Raw genomic sequence first — 16,058 nt, 5'->3', positions numbered from 1 at the left:
TCACCTCTCGGATTTTTCTCTGTGTCGCTTGGGAATCCATCTGTGGGTTTGGAAATTTGCTCAGAGACATACCCCACTTGAGATTCCAACCTCTTGATTGTGTCCCCTTGGTTCTTGAAACTGGCTCGTACTTCCTCTTTGAACACCTTGTTGTCTTGAATCTCCTTGCCTATGCCTTCAAGTAGATTCTCAATCCTTGAGAGTCTGTCATCCAATGATTGTAGCTTGGGATCAGAGGTAGAAGGATGAGGTAAGTTATTTTGGTTTTGATGTGGATGTGGAGAGGTGTTGTTATGGGGGTGTTGATATGGTCTAGATGTGAAATGTTGGTGAGCTGCATTGTTGGGATTTGGGCGTCTCTGATCAAGACTTTGGTCTTGTTGATTTCCCCACCCAAAGTTTGGATGATTCCTCCATCCAGGGTTGTAGGTCTTGGAGTATGGATCATGGTTTTGCCTCGGTGAATTTCCAATGTAGTTGGCTTGCTCCTGACTACCCTCTGCTTCTTCATTCACTCCTTCTTGGGTTGTTGATAAAGTGGTGATTGCTGCTACTTGGTTCCTCTCCATCTTCTTGGTGAGGTCAACCAGCTGCTGGGTAATGAGCTTGTTTTGGGCTAGCAGAGCATCTACATTGTTTAGCTCTATTACTCCTCTCGTGTTCCCTCTTTCGGAAACATAGAAGTAGTCATTCTCTGCTACAGTTTCAATGACATCTATGGCCTCCTCAATGGTCTTCTTCTTGTTCAAAGATCCTCCGGATGAATGGTCTACTACCTTCTTTGACTCATAAGAGAGCCCTTCATAGAAAATGTGCAGCTGCACCCATTTATTGAACATATCTGGTGGGCACTTCCTTGTTAGGTCTTTAAACCTCTCCCATGCTTCATACAGAGTCTCACCATCTTGTTGCCTGAAAGTTTGGACCTCATCTCTCAGCCTATTGATTCGTTGAGGGGGATAAAATTTTGCTAAGAATTTGTTCACCACATCTTCCCAAGTTGTCAAGCTCTCCTTCGGGAAAGACTCCAGCCACTTGGCTGCCTTATCCTTGAGTGAGAATGGAAATAAGAACAGTCTATAGGCGTCCGGATGAACACCATTAGACTTCACTGTGTCACATATTCTCAGGAAGGTGGTTAGATGTTGATTGGGGTCTTCTTGGACACTTCCTCCGAACGAACAGTTGTTCTGAACAAGAGTGATGAGCTGTGGTTTTAGTTCAAAATTGTTGGCATGGATGGTTGGATTTTGAATGCTACTTCCACAGTTTCCTGGTTTGGATTGATGTAAGAGCCTAAAACTCTTCTATCCTCCCCAGCATGATTTGCTCGTCCTCCTCCGCCATAGTTGTGAGCTTCTTCTTCACGATGGTTTTCCATGTTTTCTTCCATGTTTGGTTCAAAGTATTCCTCAAAGTGTTCCTCCTCTTCTTCAGCACCAACTACACGTTTTTCTCTTGCCTCCCTCCTTAGTCTAAGGAAGATTCTCTCAGGTTCAGAATCAAAAGAAGTTGAAGCCCCGCTTCTTCTCCCTGTCATACAACCAACAAGCACAAGCAAAGAGAGTGGGTGCAGAAAGTATATTTGTCAGAATTACTGTTAGTGTGAGTGATGCAATATATCAAACAGTTAGTGGGTTAGTGAAATGAATGGTAAATAACAAAGAAAAAGTAGAGGGAAGAGAAGAAATTAACTAAAACAGAAAGTAAATGACTCAAACAGAAAATTAAATCAAACAAAAATAAAATGCTCAATCTAGTTATCCTCCAATTTAATCATTGTTGATGCACAATCAATCCCCGGCAACAGTGCCATAAACTTGATGCACGGAAAACTTGTCTTGTGACAAATTTCCTTCGGCAAGTGTACCGAATTCGTCGTCAAGTAAAAACTCACAATAGAGTGAGGTCGAATCCCACAAGGATTGATTGATCAAGCAACTTTAACTAGAGGAATGTTCTAGTTGAGCGAATCAGAATTTGAGTTGAGAATTGCAGAAAATTAAATGGCGGGAAAGTAAATAACAGAAAAGTAAATGCTGGAAATAAAGAGCTGAATGTAGATGACGGAAAGTAAATTGCAGAATCTTAAATGGGAATGGGGTAATTGCTCATAAAAGTAAATGACAGAAATTAAAGAGAATGGGTAAGATCAGAAATGGGGAGTTCATTGGGCTCAGGAGATGTTGCATTCTCCGGATCAATTTCATTTTCATCTCTTCCTCAATCAATGCACTCATTGATCTCCTTGGCAATCTTAAGTGATCGAATTACAATTCCTTGTAATTTAATCTCTCAAATCTTGATCAATAGCCAATTCCTTGGTCAATTGCTCATGAGAAGAGATGAAGTATGGTCACTGATTATACCACATGCATTTCCCAAATCAAGTGTTGAGAGGATTATAGTCACATATCCATCCAAACCCAATTTGGTCCAGCATGAGAAAGTATTTCTAGCATGATCTCTTCATTCCTCTTTCAAGGTTCAAAAGAGATCCAAATTTGAAAAGCTTCTTTTTCAAGATAACTACCCAATTGGATGAAGATCGAAAACTTTCAAGTAAAATCAAGAGAAAAGATAGAAGAAGAATAATGAAAACTAGTATTGATCCATCAAATTACAATAGAGCTCCCTAACCCAATGAAAGGGGTTTAGTTGTTCATAGCTCTGGAAAATGAAAACAAAGATGGAGAATACATGATGAAACTAGAAGTGCAGAGAAAGTAAAATACAGAGAGTAGTTCTATGCCAAGAGGCTCCCTATAATTTCCAACCCCCCATTTAATTCAAAGCTACTCCTATATATACTACTCTTCTGTTGTTCTAGTTGGCTCTTCAAGTCTTGGGTATGGGCCTTTGTATCTTGAGTTTGAAGCACTTTTCTTCTTCATTGGGCTTGGCTTTACTTGCAGAGAGAAAGTGTGAAGTGGGCAGAGACTTTAGCTCAGGACGTTTGTGGTGTTAACGTTCAGTGAAAATATGGGTTCGAGAACGTTAGTGACAATCACCTTTTTCACTAACGTTCCTCACCAAAGTAAGAGCCACGTTAACTTCAACGTTTAGTGGCACAAACGTTGCCATTAACGTTGCCTCTATGCCCTTCGCACACGTTACTGGGACTTACCTTTCCCAGTAACGTTGAGAAGTCTCCCCCTTCCTTACGTTAGAGTCCACGTTAACTTAGTTAACGTGGCTCTTTTAACGTAAGCTTGCCAACCTTCGAGAACGTTAGTGACACTTACCATTGTCACTAACGTTCCAATGTGCCCCTATTCACGTTAGAGTTCACGTTAACTAGGTTAACATGGCTTCTAATGTGGCCATGCTAGCCATCTCTAACGTTAGTGACAAAGTTGAGTGTCACTAACGTTGGTTCATCATTCCCTTATCCACGTTAGCTTCCACGTTAACTAAGTTAACGTGTTAACTAAGTTAACGTGGTAGTTAACGTGGCTTATAGTGGCTTGTGTGGGCTCATTCCAACGTTAGTGACAATGTTGGGTGTCACTAACGTTGGCGATCACCTCACTTCTTCACGTTAACTTCCACGTTAACTAAGTTAACGTGGGAGTTAATGTGGCTTATTGGGGCTTGTGTGGGTTCCTTCCAACGTTAGTGACAATGTTTGGTGTCACTAACGTTGTCGACCATCTTGTTTCTTCACGTTAGCTTCCACGTTAACTAGGTTAACGTGGGAGTTAACGTGGCTTATTGTGACTTGGCCAACGTTAGTGACAATGTTGAATGTCACTAACGTTGGCTTCCCCTTTACTTCTTAACGTTAGAAGCCACGTTAACTAAGTTAACGTGGCAACTAACGTGGCCACTTATGAGCTTGGTCCAACGTTAGTGATAATGTTAAGTGTCACTAACGTTGGCTCCATTTCCTTTCTTCCACGTTAGAGTTCACGTTAACTTAGTTAACGTGACTCTTAACGTGGGCAATGATGGCTTCGAGAGTGTTATTGGCAATTAGTTTTCTCATTAACTTTGCAAGTTACTCCCGTTCCACGTTAGTGTTAACATTAGTGTAACTAACGTAGCCACTAATGTGGTTCTTCTTTGCTTCCTTTGTCCTGAAATCAAGCAATAAAGTGCATCAAAGTTATAGTCCAAGTCATGGGAAATGCAACATCCAATTTGTCATTAAATTCATGTAAAATCCTCATGAAATCATATAAAGTGCACAATGTATGCTTGAATCAAGATGTAAGTGAATATCTACCCAAAACTAGCTTATTTCCTAAGAAAATGCATGAAACTACCCTAAAAATAGTAAAGAAAAGGTCAGTAAAACTGGCCAAAATGCCCTGGCATCACTTTCGTTCCATCTTATAAGCCATTATTGCCTTATAGATTCTGAAATCACTTAACAAATGCATCATGGTATCGAATGGTAATAAAAGAGAATTAAAAATTAACATCTTTAAGGCCCAAGAAGCATGTTTTCAACTATAAAGCATAATTAGGAAGAAATTATAAAAGCATGAAATTTAGGGGATAAATGTAAGAAAAATTGATAAAACCCACCAAATTCAACACAAGATAAACCCTAAAATTGGGGTTATCACATACATATGATGGGCATTAGAGGAATAATAGAGGCTTGTGCGAGTGTTGTGCACATACCATGTATTTATACAAAAGCAAGGTCATGCGTACGCATGACCTATGCGTATGCACGATGATGAGCGGATATTTTATACGCTTTTTTGCATTATTTTCATATAGTTTTTAGTATGTTTTGTTTGATTTTATTAAGTTTTCATAGGTTTTTGTGTTAAATTCACATTTTTGGATTCTACTTTGATTTGTGTGTTTTTATGCAATTTCAGATATTTTCTAGCTGAAATTGAGGAGCTGGAGCAAAAGTCTGATTCAGAGACAGAGAAAGCACTGCAGATGTTGTCCGAATCTGACATCCTTGCATTTGGAAGAGCTTCTCTAGAGTTAGAGAAGTCAAAATGGAGTGTTCTTAATGGCTACAGAAAGCTGACTTCCAGAGCTTTTCGGTAATGTATAATAGTCCATACTTTGCTTTAGAATAGAAGGCCCAAAACTGGTGTCCAACGCTAGCCTCCTGCCCCATTTCAGGCGTCCAATGCCCAAAAGAGGAGACTAGCATCCAAACGCCCAAACAGGACCCCGTAGCCAGCGTTCAATGCCCTAGAAGCCTCCTAGCATGTGGATCTCATCAAAGCTCTTCCCAAACACTTACCAAGTGGGCCCCAAAAGTGGATTTTAGCACTGAAAGACTGTTTTACCCTTTCTTATGTAATCCTTAGTCATTCGTTTAATATTTAAGGGATATTTTACATAATCATAAAGACCTTTAGGCTATATTTCGTTTATATGATTGTATTTTTTATCAGTATGAGTTTCTAAACCTCCTAGGATGAAGGGAGGAGCCCTGCTAAGTTTTATCGATTAATGAAAGTACTACTGTTCTTTCTCCATTTGTGTTTGATTCTCTATTATAAGATGTATTTTTGTTCTTCATCAATATGAATGCGTTGAACTGGCATAAGGTTATCATATTCTACAAGGGTTCAGAGTGAGTCTTTCATCAGACAATGATGAACCACCAGCTTGATTATACATCTCTTAGACGGCTAATCCATGAGTTCGTTGGAGACTTCTCGAGACACAAATTCAGCCAAAGTATGGGGAGATTAGGGTCTCTGTGGTAGAGGCTAGAACCCAAAGGCACAGTATCCTCTGATCTGGAAGATTCGACCTTGTCTGTGGCATTTTGAGTAGGATCAATTAGGAGAATGAATTGCAGGAGCTTCACCTTCAATCAGACTGGATCCGCACTAACCCTGGGGTTCAGATCTGGAGGAGCATTGGCGACCTCTCAACCGGCGACAATCACATACAGCCTGCCATAGAAGAAATCATTCATAATTGAAGAAGACAGTACGACCAGAGTTAATCCAGAAGGACAAAGCATCTCCAAGCCTTAACCATCTTCTTATCACTGCTTATAATTAAACGTGTAATTCCATCTTTATTCCTTTTATGCTTTTAATCAAATCCAACAACTCTTCTATCTGCTTGACTAAGACCTACAAGATAACCATAACGTGCTTCAAGCCACAATCCTCGTGGGATCGACCTTGACTCGCTCAGGTATTACTTGGACGACCTAGTGCACTTGCTGGTTCAGCTGTACGAAGCGTGGGGATTCGTGCACCAAGTTTTTGGCGCCATTGCTGGGGATTGTTCGAGTTTGGACAACTGACGTATTATCTTGTTTCCTAGATCAAGTATTGTCTTTAATTTTGTTAAGAGTCTTTTATTTTATTTTTCTTTTTTTTTTGAAAAATCAAAAAACCTTTTTCAAAAAAAATTTCTTTTCTTTTTTTATTTTTTGTTCTTGGTTTGAGTCTTTTGTTTTTGTTCTTGTTGAAATTTTCGAATTCTTTGAGTCTTTCTTTCAAAAAAATTTCAAAAGTATTTTCTTTTGTTTGATTCTTGTGTCAATCTTTAAGTTTTGTGTCTTCTTGTGTCTTTTCTTTAAATTTTTGAAAATTGTGTTTTGGTTTTCAAAAAATTTTTAAGTTTGGTGTGTTTTGCATGTTCTTGTGTTCTTTGAATTTTTTGAGTTTTGTTTTTTTTTTTTGTTTTTCTTGATCTTCAAAGTGTTCTTAAGTTTGGTGTCTCTTTGTATTTTTCTTGTTAATTTTCACACACTAGGTCCCTTTAGATATAAAAATTTTAAGTTTTGTGTCTTTTACTTGTTTTTCTATTTCTTCATTAAATTCAAAAAAATCAAAAAATAAAATATCTTTTCTTATCTTCTCATTAATTTTCGAAAATTATAAAAAAAAAATTCAGATTTTAATTTTAAATTTTTATCTTATCTTATCTTAGTTTTCAATTTTCAAAATCAAATCTTTTAAAAAATCTTATCTTTTTCAAAATCTTATCTTATGGTTTTATCTTTCTTTAAAATTCAAAATTTAAAATTCAAAATTTAAAATTCAAAATTTAAAAATATTATCTCATCTTATTTCAAATTTTAAAATTCAATAGCAAAAATTCAAAAATTTAAATTTCAAATTTTAAAATTTTAAAAAATTAAACCTTTTCAAAATTCAAATCTTTTTCAAATCTTTATCTTATCTTGTCGACTTTTTTTTCTCAAAATTCAAATCGTTTCTATTTTTCTATCTTATCTTGTTTTCAATTCTTTCTTAATTAGTTAATTGTTTTCTCTGTCTTCTTTTTCAAAACTTCCTAACTACTTCCTCTTTCTTCTAATTTTCGAAAATTCTCTTCTTCTTCTCTCTCTTCTATTTTCGAAATTCATTAACTAATTTTCAATTTTTTTAATTAATTAACCTTAATTTTTGAAATTAATAAACAAATAAAAAAATATTTTAATTCTTGTTTATCTTTCCTACTTCTAATTCTTCTCTTCTCTACTGCTATTTATTCGAATTACTCGTCTTCTAGTTCTTCTATCTTCATTCTTCTTCCTCTTCTTTCTTCACATCTCACTGGGAGCTCCCTATACTCAAATCAGACATAGAAGCTTCCTTTTTTCTTTCTTTTCTTCTTTTCATATTTATGACTGACGTTGGGATTTTTGCCAGTAAAGAATGTCATAAAAACAGTTGCGTTGTTGATATAGTCTCTAAACCGACAGAAATCCCTTCGTACAAACGTTTTGGTTGTCACAAGTAACAAACCCCTTAAAAATTGTTAACCGAGTATTCAAACCTCGGGTCGTCTTCTCAAGGAATTTCAGGAAAATATGTTCTTATTATTGGTTATGAAGATTGTAAATTGGGGGTTTTGGAAGTTTGGGCAATGCGCACAGGTATATTTTCGAGCAATAAAAATAAATAAATAACTGTAAAATAAACTCTTGGCAAGGTATGAGAACCGAAAATCCTGTCCTTGTTATCCTTATCAGATGTGATGAGAATTGGATTTTAATCCCACTTAGTTAAGTCAAGTGGACTAATTAGCTTGATCCTCAAGTCCTAGTCAACTCCTGTGGAGAGACTAGTATTAGAGCAATCCTAGCTAAAGCAAAATCTGCCAATTTCAACCACTCCTGAGTCTGACAACTCAAGTGTTACCAATCACTTGACCAAAGCCAAAAAGGAGAAAAATATCTAAATTAAATTAAAAGCCTCAATATAAGCAAAGCAATCTTAAATCTGAAAATACCTCAAATAATATTAATTAAAAAAATCATAACATGAATGTAGCATAAGCCAAATAGGCAACATAACTAATATAAGCATTAAAGTATCTGAACGTAAGAGATAAATATAAAGTAAAAGAACGTTGAACCTGGGATTGAGAGTCCCTCCTAAAACTAAGAGAAATCCTAAATCCTAATCCTAAGAGAGAGGAGAGAACCTCTCTCTCTAAAAACTACATCTACTCCTAAAATTGTGAATGTTGAGAGCCTCCTCATGAATGGACGCATTCCCCTACTTTATAGCCTCTAATCTGTGTTTTCTGGGCCGCAAACTGGGTCAAAAACAGTCCAGAATTCGCTGGTTTCGAATTTTGTCACGCTGGTTTTTCATCACTGCGACGCGACCGCATGGATCACGCGGTCGCGTCGCCTAGCTTTAAGGTAACTATAACATATTATATATCAAATCGAAGCTCTGGACGTTAGCTTTCCAACGCAACTGGAACCGCATCATTTGGAGAAGCTAGCACTTAAACACTAGCATGTCCTCACACAACACTAGCATGTCCTCATGCTAAGCTCAAGAGAAGCTATAAAGGTGAAGAGGAATGATAGAATGTATGAAATGCAATCCTATCTATATGAATGCAACTAAATGTGAAATGATTCTACCTACTTGGTTAAAAAGTAAATAAGCTCTTCAAGACAAACATAAATCAGATTTCACTAATTCAAATTATACAATAAAAGACAAGTAAACTTGTAAGAAGATAGCTTATGAAAGCAAGGAACATAGAATCAAGCACTGAACCCTCACTGGTAGTGTATATCACTCTAATATCTCAAGTGTATAGGGTTTTTCACTCTACTATTCTCTAGTCATGCTTTCTAAACCTTGTTCTTCATCTAACCAATCAATAAATATTTAATGTACCAATGCAAACATCATGAGGTCTTTTCAAGGTTGTAATGGGGCTGAGGTAAAGGTAAGGATATATGTATGGCCAAGTGAGCTATAATATGAATCTTCAATTAACCTAAGCTCTCACCTAATATACATATACTCTATATACTTTTAAATTCATGCCTAGCTACCCATAATTCTCACTTTTGTATAATTCCCATACTTATGTACCAAATTTTGATATTTCTTTACTTTTATCACATGTGCATTGATCTTTTTATTAACTTAGCATTGTGGTAATTTTGTCCCCTTATTTATTTACTTATTTATTGAATATTTTTGGATTTTTTTTTCTTTTCTTTTTTTTTCTTTTTTTTCTTTTTGGTAGAGAAATAAACATAACTTATCAATGCACATCGATTTTCTATTATTTTTCTATTTTGATTTTTCATGAGTAGGTTCCCAAATTCCCAATATTCAAATAAATTGGAAACATGATACATTCCCTTATTAACCCATGTTCCCACAATTTCCCCCACACTTAATTGATACACAATCTCTATCTTAAGCTAACCAAAGATTCAATTGGGATATTTAATTGTTTTTTTCTGCTTTAAGGCTAGTGATGTGGTAAAATACAGAACAAGAGGGGGTTAAAAGGCTCAAAGTGGCTGACAAGGGTGATTTAAAGGGTAGGCTTATTTGGGATAAGTGAGCTAAAATAAAAATAATGGCCTCAATCATATGCAAACATGTAAATACACTAAATAATGGACATATAGATTGGAACAAAATATAGATTACAATCATAAAGAAGAAAACACATAGGAATAATATATTTATGGTTAAATAATGTAACCATATAAATAAGCTCAAATCTCACAGGTTGTGTGTTCTTTAACTCAAAAACCATGTTCCAAATACAACTTCAAACAAGTTTTAATATAAATTTTTTTTTAAATTTAAATTAGTGAAATTTTTCAAAGATAGGGTCTTAAAAAGAAACTTATTATTTTAACCAAGCAGTAACTAAATGCATAAAATCAAATAAATATGCAAATGCAACAACTAATTTAACGAAGAAAATTAAAACATTGGTGTTGAGACAGAGACGTACTAACCCACGGAGATCGGTATCGACCTCCCCACACTTAAAGATTGCACCGTCCTCTGTGCATGCTGAAATGTGCAGGTGGACGGGTTGTTTCAACTGTTGCTTTTCTCTAAGGATTGTGCAGATGGACTTGTCTGTCTCCCCATGTAAACGTCTTTCGGTTCTCTTCCTGGTGGCCATCCTGAAAGAAAAAGGGAAGAAAGGTAACCCAATAATAGAGATAAGAAAATAAATGAAGTATGGTTGGGTTAATGCCAAATGAAAAGGGTCTCAATTACATGGTAGCTACAACATCAAGTGAGAAAACAATAGAAGCCATGGCATGCCAGTGGTACAAAATTTGTAACATAGGGGAGGAGTGTGGGTAATGGAAGTATCAATACAAGCTCATGTCAATGCAAATAAAGTGCAAGTATCATAAAAGATTGGCATTGGCAGATAATTAATATCATCCCACAGTGTAAAACAAGTTACCAAAATAAATTTAAGAAAAGATGCAACAGTTGAATAAAAATTTTTTTTTAACACCAATAGAAAAATAGAAAATTCAGAAAAGAAAATAAAAATATGCACAAATTTAAAATGCAATGAATGAAAATATGTAAATAAATTAAATAAAATAGAATGGAGGTGAAAGAAAATAAGAAAGGAAGAAGAAAGAAATAAAAAAAGATAAGAAAAATAAGGATTAGAGAAGAAAAGATAAGAAAATTGCTGATCTGGATAGGTTGTGTGACGCTGGCGACGCGGTCGCGTGGTGCGCGATAAGATTGGGTGACGCGGACGCGTGGGGCATGCGATCGCGTGACTTAATTTGTGCTAGTGGCGCGAGTGCAGCCTCGCGGTCGCACAACTCTCTGTTCAAAACTCAGTATTGCCAAAATCCAGGGTGACGCGGTCGCGTGGTCGACGCGATCGCGCGGGTGGCCTTATTTCCAATATGACGCGGACGCATGGGTGACGCGTTCGTGTGGCAGTGCTTGTGCTACTAGCACGGGTCCAGCCCAACTCCAGCTCAACTTTCGGCCATGCACCCTTTTGACGACGATTTTCAGGGCACGCGACCGCGTGGGTGACGCGGTCGCGTGGGAGGCCAAAGTTCCCATGTGACGCGGACGCGTGGGCGACGCGGTCGCGTGGGGTGATTTGTGCCATTGGCACGCCTCCAGCGCTGCTCCTGCGAAACTCTCTGTTCATATTAATATTGTCTCCCATCTCCTTGCGACGCGGACGCGTTGCTGATGCGGTCGCGTCGCGTGCTCGCTCTTTTTTTTTTTTAATCTGAAAAGATGCAGAATGCAGTGTTAATATGAATGTGATGCAAAACTCCAGGTTCAATATAATAAAATAAAATGAAACTCAAAAACAAATAAAACTAAATAAAAATGAAAAAGAACGATCATACCATGGTGGGTTGTCTCCCACCTAGCACTTTTAGTTAAAGTCCTTAAGTTGGACATTTGATGAGCTTCCTGTTATGGTGGCTTATGCTTGAACTCATCCAGGAATCTCCACCAGTGTTTGTGATTCCAGTAACCTCCGGGGTCCCAAACTAGGCATGTAAAACCCTTAAGAAGCTTCAAACAGATTCTTAAGCTCCCGGGGTAACAAATGCCAGAACAGATTCCAGGATCCCAAACTTTACTTTTACACCCGTTTTTGTCTCGATCTGCATTTTTCCAGCCGGGTGAAAGGTGATCTGAATTCTCACTGCAGCGACCAAACAGCTTCCTAGACCCATTTAGTTGAGCTTTATACCAACCTTTGCATTTGAACTTAAAGCTTCCAGCCATGATGAACCTTGCAGGACAATTCTTACCACTAGCCATCTTCCTCCTACTCTTAATGTCACAAAGAGCTCTAAGTTGACCATCCGTCTCCAGTAGCTCATATTCAAGTGGAATTAGAAAGCTAAGGGATATGAATTTTACCCACTTGAATGTTGTGAAGGATGATGGCAACTTAGGGGGAGGTATTTTTAATGAAATTGCAAGTTCCACTCCCTTGTGCTCTTCTCTGATAATTACCACCTCTTTGCAAGCTTCTTCAATTTCAACCTCTTCCTCTTGGTATCTTTCTTCCAATTCAATCTTCTCTTCATTGCTTTCCAAGGGCATGGGAGGTTGTGCTTCTTCTTCTTGAATCTCCATCTCTTGATCAACCTCTTCCAAGTCTTCAACTGTGATATGCCTTGGAGGTTGTACACCCTCCTTAGCATCAATTTCAAACGTCTTGGAAGGGGGTTCTATGACTGGACTTTTCCATGGAGGTTCTGCATCTCTTAAGTCTTCAACCACTTCTTCTTCTTCTTGAACAATGACAGCTTCTTCTACTTGTTCTAGTACGAATTCATTCTCTGTCTTGTCCACTGGGGTTTCTGGTATCTCCTTCATGCTACACTCTTCACTAGACTGTCCACATGGAGCTGTGGCTGGTCCTTGTATATTTGAGCGCCTAGAAGCCCATTGAATTAATGCTTACTCCAGTTGTTGAATGGTTGCCTGAAATTTAATTACTGTTTCCCTTAGGCGATCCTCTGCTTCTCGGGTTGCCGGACTTGGACATGATACAAAGGAAAGTGGTGGTGATTGGGAGTAATTGGATTGGAATTGGGGGTGGTTCTATATATGGTTCATATGGCTCATAAGGTGGTTGGTATGGTGGTTGAGGGTTAGGGTCATATGGAGGTGAATGGCGAAAAGGGGCTTGTGAGTTTGGTGGTCCAAAGTTATGTTGAGGAAAGGGTTCATAGGCATATGGTGGTGGTTGTTGATAATTAAAAGAGTGCTCACCATAGCCATTGCCTTGATATGCATCACAGAATGGTTGTTGATGGTCCATTGGAGGTGGTTGTTGCCATGAGGGTTGATTAAATCCTTTTGGCTCCTCCCATCTTTGATTCTTCCAACTTTGATGCATATTTTCATTATAGTTTCCATTCCTAACAACAACATTGGAATCAAACTTGAAGCGAGAGGGGTGAGAATTCATAATAACTAATAAAAATTTAAAAACAAAAATAAAAACAAATTGAAATTAAAAAGTTATTTAAATTTTTAATTTGAAAATTAAATTTTGAAATTTTGAAATTTTGAAATTTCGAAATTTTGAATTTTAAATTTTTGAAATTTGAATTTTTGAAATTTGAAATTTGAAAATTTTTAAATTTGAATTTTGAAAATTTTTAAATTTGAATTTTGAAATTTGATTTTTTTTTAAATTTAAATTTTGAAATTTGATTTTTGAAATAAGATAAGATAAAATAAAAATTTTAAAATAAAAACCAATAACCTCTTAACTTAAGAAAAAGCAAAAATAAAAATAAAAACAAATAAACAAGCAAAAATAAAATATTTACAATAACCAATAATAAGACACACGTTTGCAATTCCCCGGCAACGGCGCCATTTTGACGTTAGGATTTTTGCCAGCAAAGAATGTCATAAAAACAGTCGCGTTGTAGATATAGTCTCTAAACCGACAGAAATTCCTTCGTACAAACGTTTTGGTTGTCACAAGTAACAAACCCCTTAAAAATTGTTAACCGAGTATTCAAACCTCGGGTCGTCTTCTCAAGGAATTGCAGGGAAGTATGTTCTTATTATTGGTTATGAAGATTGTAAATTGGAGGTTTTGGAAGTTTGGGCAATGCGTACAGGTATATTTTCGAGCAATAAAAATAAATAAATAACTGTAAAATAAACTCTTGGCAAGGTATGAGAACCGAAAATCCTGTCCTTGTTATCCTTATCAGATGTGATGAGAATTGGATTTTAATCCCACTTAGTTAAGTCAAGTGGACTAATTAGCTTGATCCTCAAGTCCTAGTCAACTCCTGTGGAGAGACTAGTATTAGAGCAATCCTAGCTAAAGCAAAATCTGCCAATTTCAACCACTCCTGAGTTTGACAACTCAAGTGTTACCAATCACTTGACCAAAGCCAAAGGGAGAAAAATATCTAAATTAAATTAAAAGCCTCAATATAAGCAAAGCAATCTTAAATCTGAAAATATCTCAAATAATATTAATTAAGAAAATCATAACATGAATGTAGCATAAGCCAAATAGGCAACATAACTAATATAAGCATTAAAGTATCTGAACGTAAGAGATAAATATAAAGTAAAAGAACGTTGAACCTGGGATTGAGAGTCACTCCTAAAACTAAGAGAAATCCTAAATCCTAATCCTAAGAGAGAGGAGAGAACCTCTCTCTCTAAAAATTACATCTACTCCTAAAATTGTGAATGTTGAGAGCCTCCTCATGAATGGATGCATTCCCCTACTTTATAGCCTCTAATCTGTGTTTTCTGAGCTGCAAACTGGGTCAAAAACAGTCCAGAATTCGCTGGTTTCGAATTTTGCCACGCTGGTTTTTCGTCACTGCGACGCGGCCGCATGGATCACGCGGTCGCATCGCCTAGCGTCAAGGGAAATATAACATATTATATATCAAATCGAAGCCCCGGACGTTAGCTTTCCAACGCAACTAGAACGGCGTCATTTAGACCTCTGTAGCTAAAGTTATAGCTGTTTGAGTGCAGAGAGGTTAGGCTGGACAGCTTAGCAATTTCTCCAACTTCTTGCATTCCTTCCACTTTTGCGTGCTTCCTTTCCATCCTCTGAGCCATTCCTGCCCTGTAATCTCTGAAATCACTTAACATACATATCAAGGCATCTAATGGTAATTAAGAGAGGATTAATAATAAGCAAATATAAGATCAAAGAAGCATGTTTTCAATCAAAGCACATAATTAGGAAGGCAAATGTAAAACCATGCAAATAATATGAATAAGTGGGTAAAGAGTTGATGAAATCCACTCAATTGAGCACAAGATAAACCATAAAATAGTGGTTTATTAATGACCAAGAACATGGATTAAGAGCCTCTCTTTAATCTTGATCCTGAACCTGAACGGACTTTAAGGAGGGGCTTACAACAAGTTAAATCACAAAACTCCAGAAGAAACCTTTTAGAAATTTTGAACAAGAAGATGAAGACATGGCCAAACTTGAGGCAGAGGCAAGAAAGGTTCTTGGTGACTTCACCATGCCTACCTCTGAATTTTATGGCAGAAGTATCTCTATACCTGCCATTGAAGCTAACAATTTTCAACTTAAGCCTCAGTTAGTCTCTCTTCTGCAACGGAATTGTAAGTTCTATGGACTTCCACTGGAAGATCCACATCAGTTCTTAGCTGAATTCCTGCAGATCTGTGATACTGTTAAGACCAATAGAGTAAATCGTGAGGTCTACAAACTGATGCTCTTTCCCTTTGCTGTAAGAGACAGAGCTAAGCTATGGTTAGATTCTCAACTTAAAGAGAGTCTAGACTCTTAGAAAAAGCTGGTCAATACTTTTCTGGCTAAATTTTTTCCTCCTCAGAGGATGAGCAAAATCAGAGTGAAAGTTCAAACCTTCAGACAAAGAGAAGGTGAATCCCTCTATGAAGCTTGGGAAAGATACAAGCAACTGATCAGGAGATGTCCTCTTGACATGCTCTCAGAATGGTCTATCATTGGCATGTTCTATGATGGTCTGTCTGAGATGTCCAAAATATCCTTGGACAGCTCTGCAGGTGGAACACTCCACTTGAAGAAAATACCTAGAGAAGCAAGAGAACTCATTGAGATGGTTGCAAACAACCAATTCATGTACACTTCTGAGAGAAATCCTATGAATAATGGGATCCTTCAGAAGAAAGGAGTTCTTGAAGTTGATACTCTAAATGCCATATTGGTTCAGAACAAGATCTTGACCCAGCAGATCAATATGATCTCTCAGCATTTGACTGGAATGCAAACTGCAGCTGGCAGTACTCAGGAAGCTTCTTCTGAAGTAGAAGCTTATGATCCTGATCAACCCACCATGGAAG

General features: G+C 37.1%; 2 non-coding genes across 2 annotated transcripts; one reads left to right on the top strand and one right to left on the bottom strand.

Annotated features, from left to right (window-relative positions):
• The first annotated feature begins 834 nt into the window (after nt 1-834).
• On the top strand, nt 835-941 carry LOC112746445 (small nucleolar RNA R71). Its single transcript, XR_003174330.1, has one exon. It is a non-coding gene; the product is annotated as a small nucleolar RNA R71 (small nucleolar RNA).
• Nucleotides 942-15,577: 14,636 nt separating this feature from the next.
• Nucleotides 15,578-15,686, bottom strand: LOC112746276 (small nucleolar RNA R71). Its single transcript, XR_003174168.1, has one exon. It is a non-coding gene; the product is annotated as a small nucleolar RNA R71 (small nucleolar RNA).
• Between the last annotated feature and the right edge of the window lie 372 nt (nt 15,687-16,058).

Source organism: Arachis hypogaea, chromosome 14 (assembly GCF_003086295.3).
Source record: "Arachis hypogaea cultivar Tifrunner chromosome 14, arahy.Tifrunner.gnm2.J5K5, whole genome shotgun sequence".
In the NCBI taxonomy this organism is placed as follows: Eukaryota; Viridiplantae; Streptophyta; class Magnoliopsida; order Fabales; family Fabaceae; genus Arachis; species Arachis hypogaea.
This window is presented reverse-complemented; position numbering and strand designations above follow the sequence as displayed.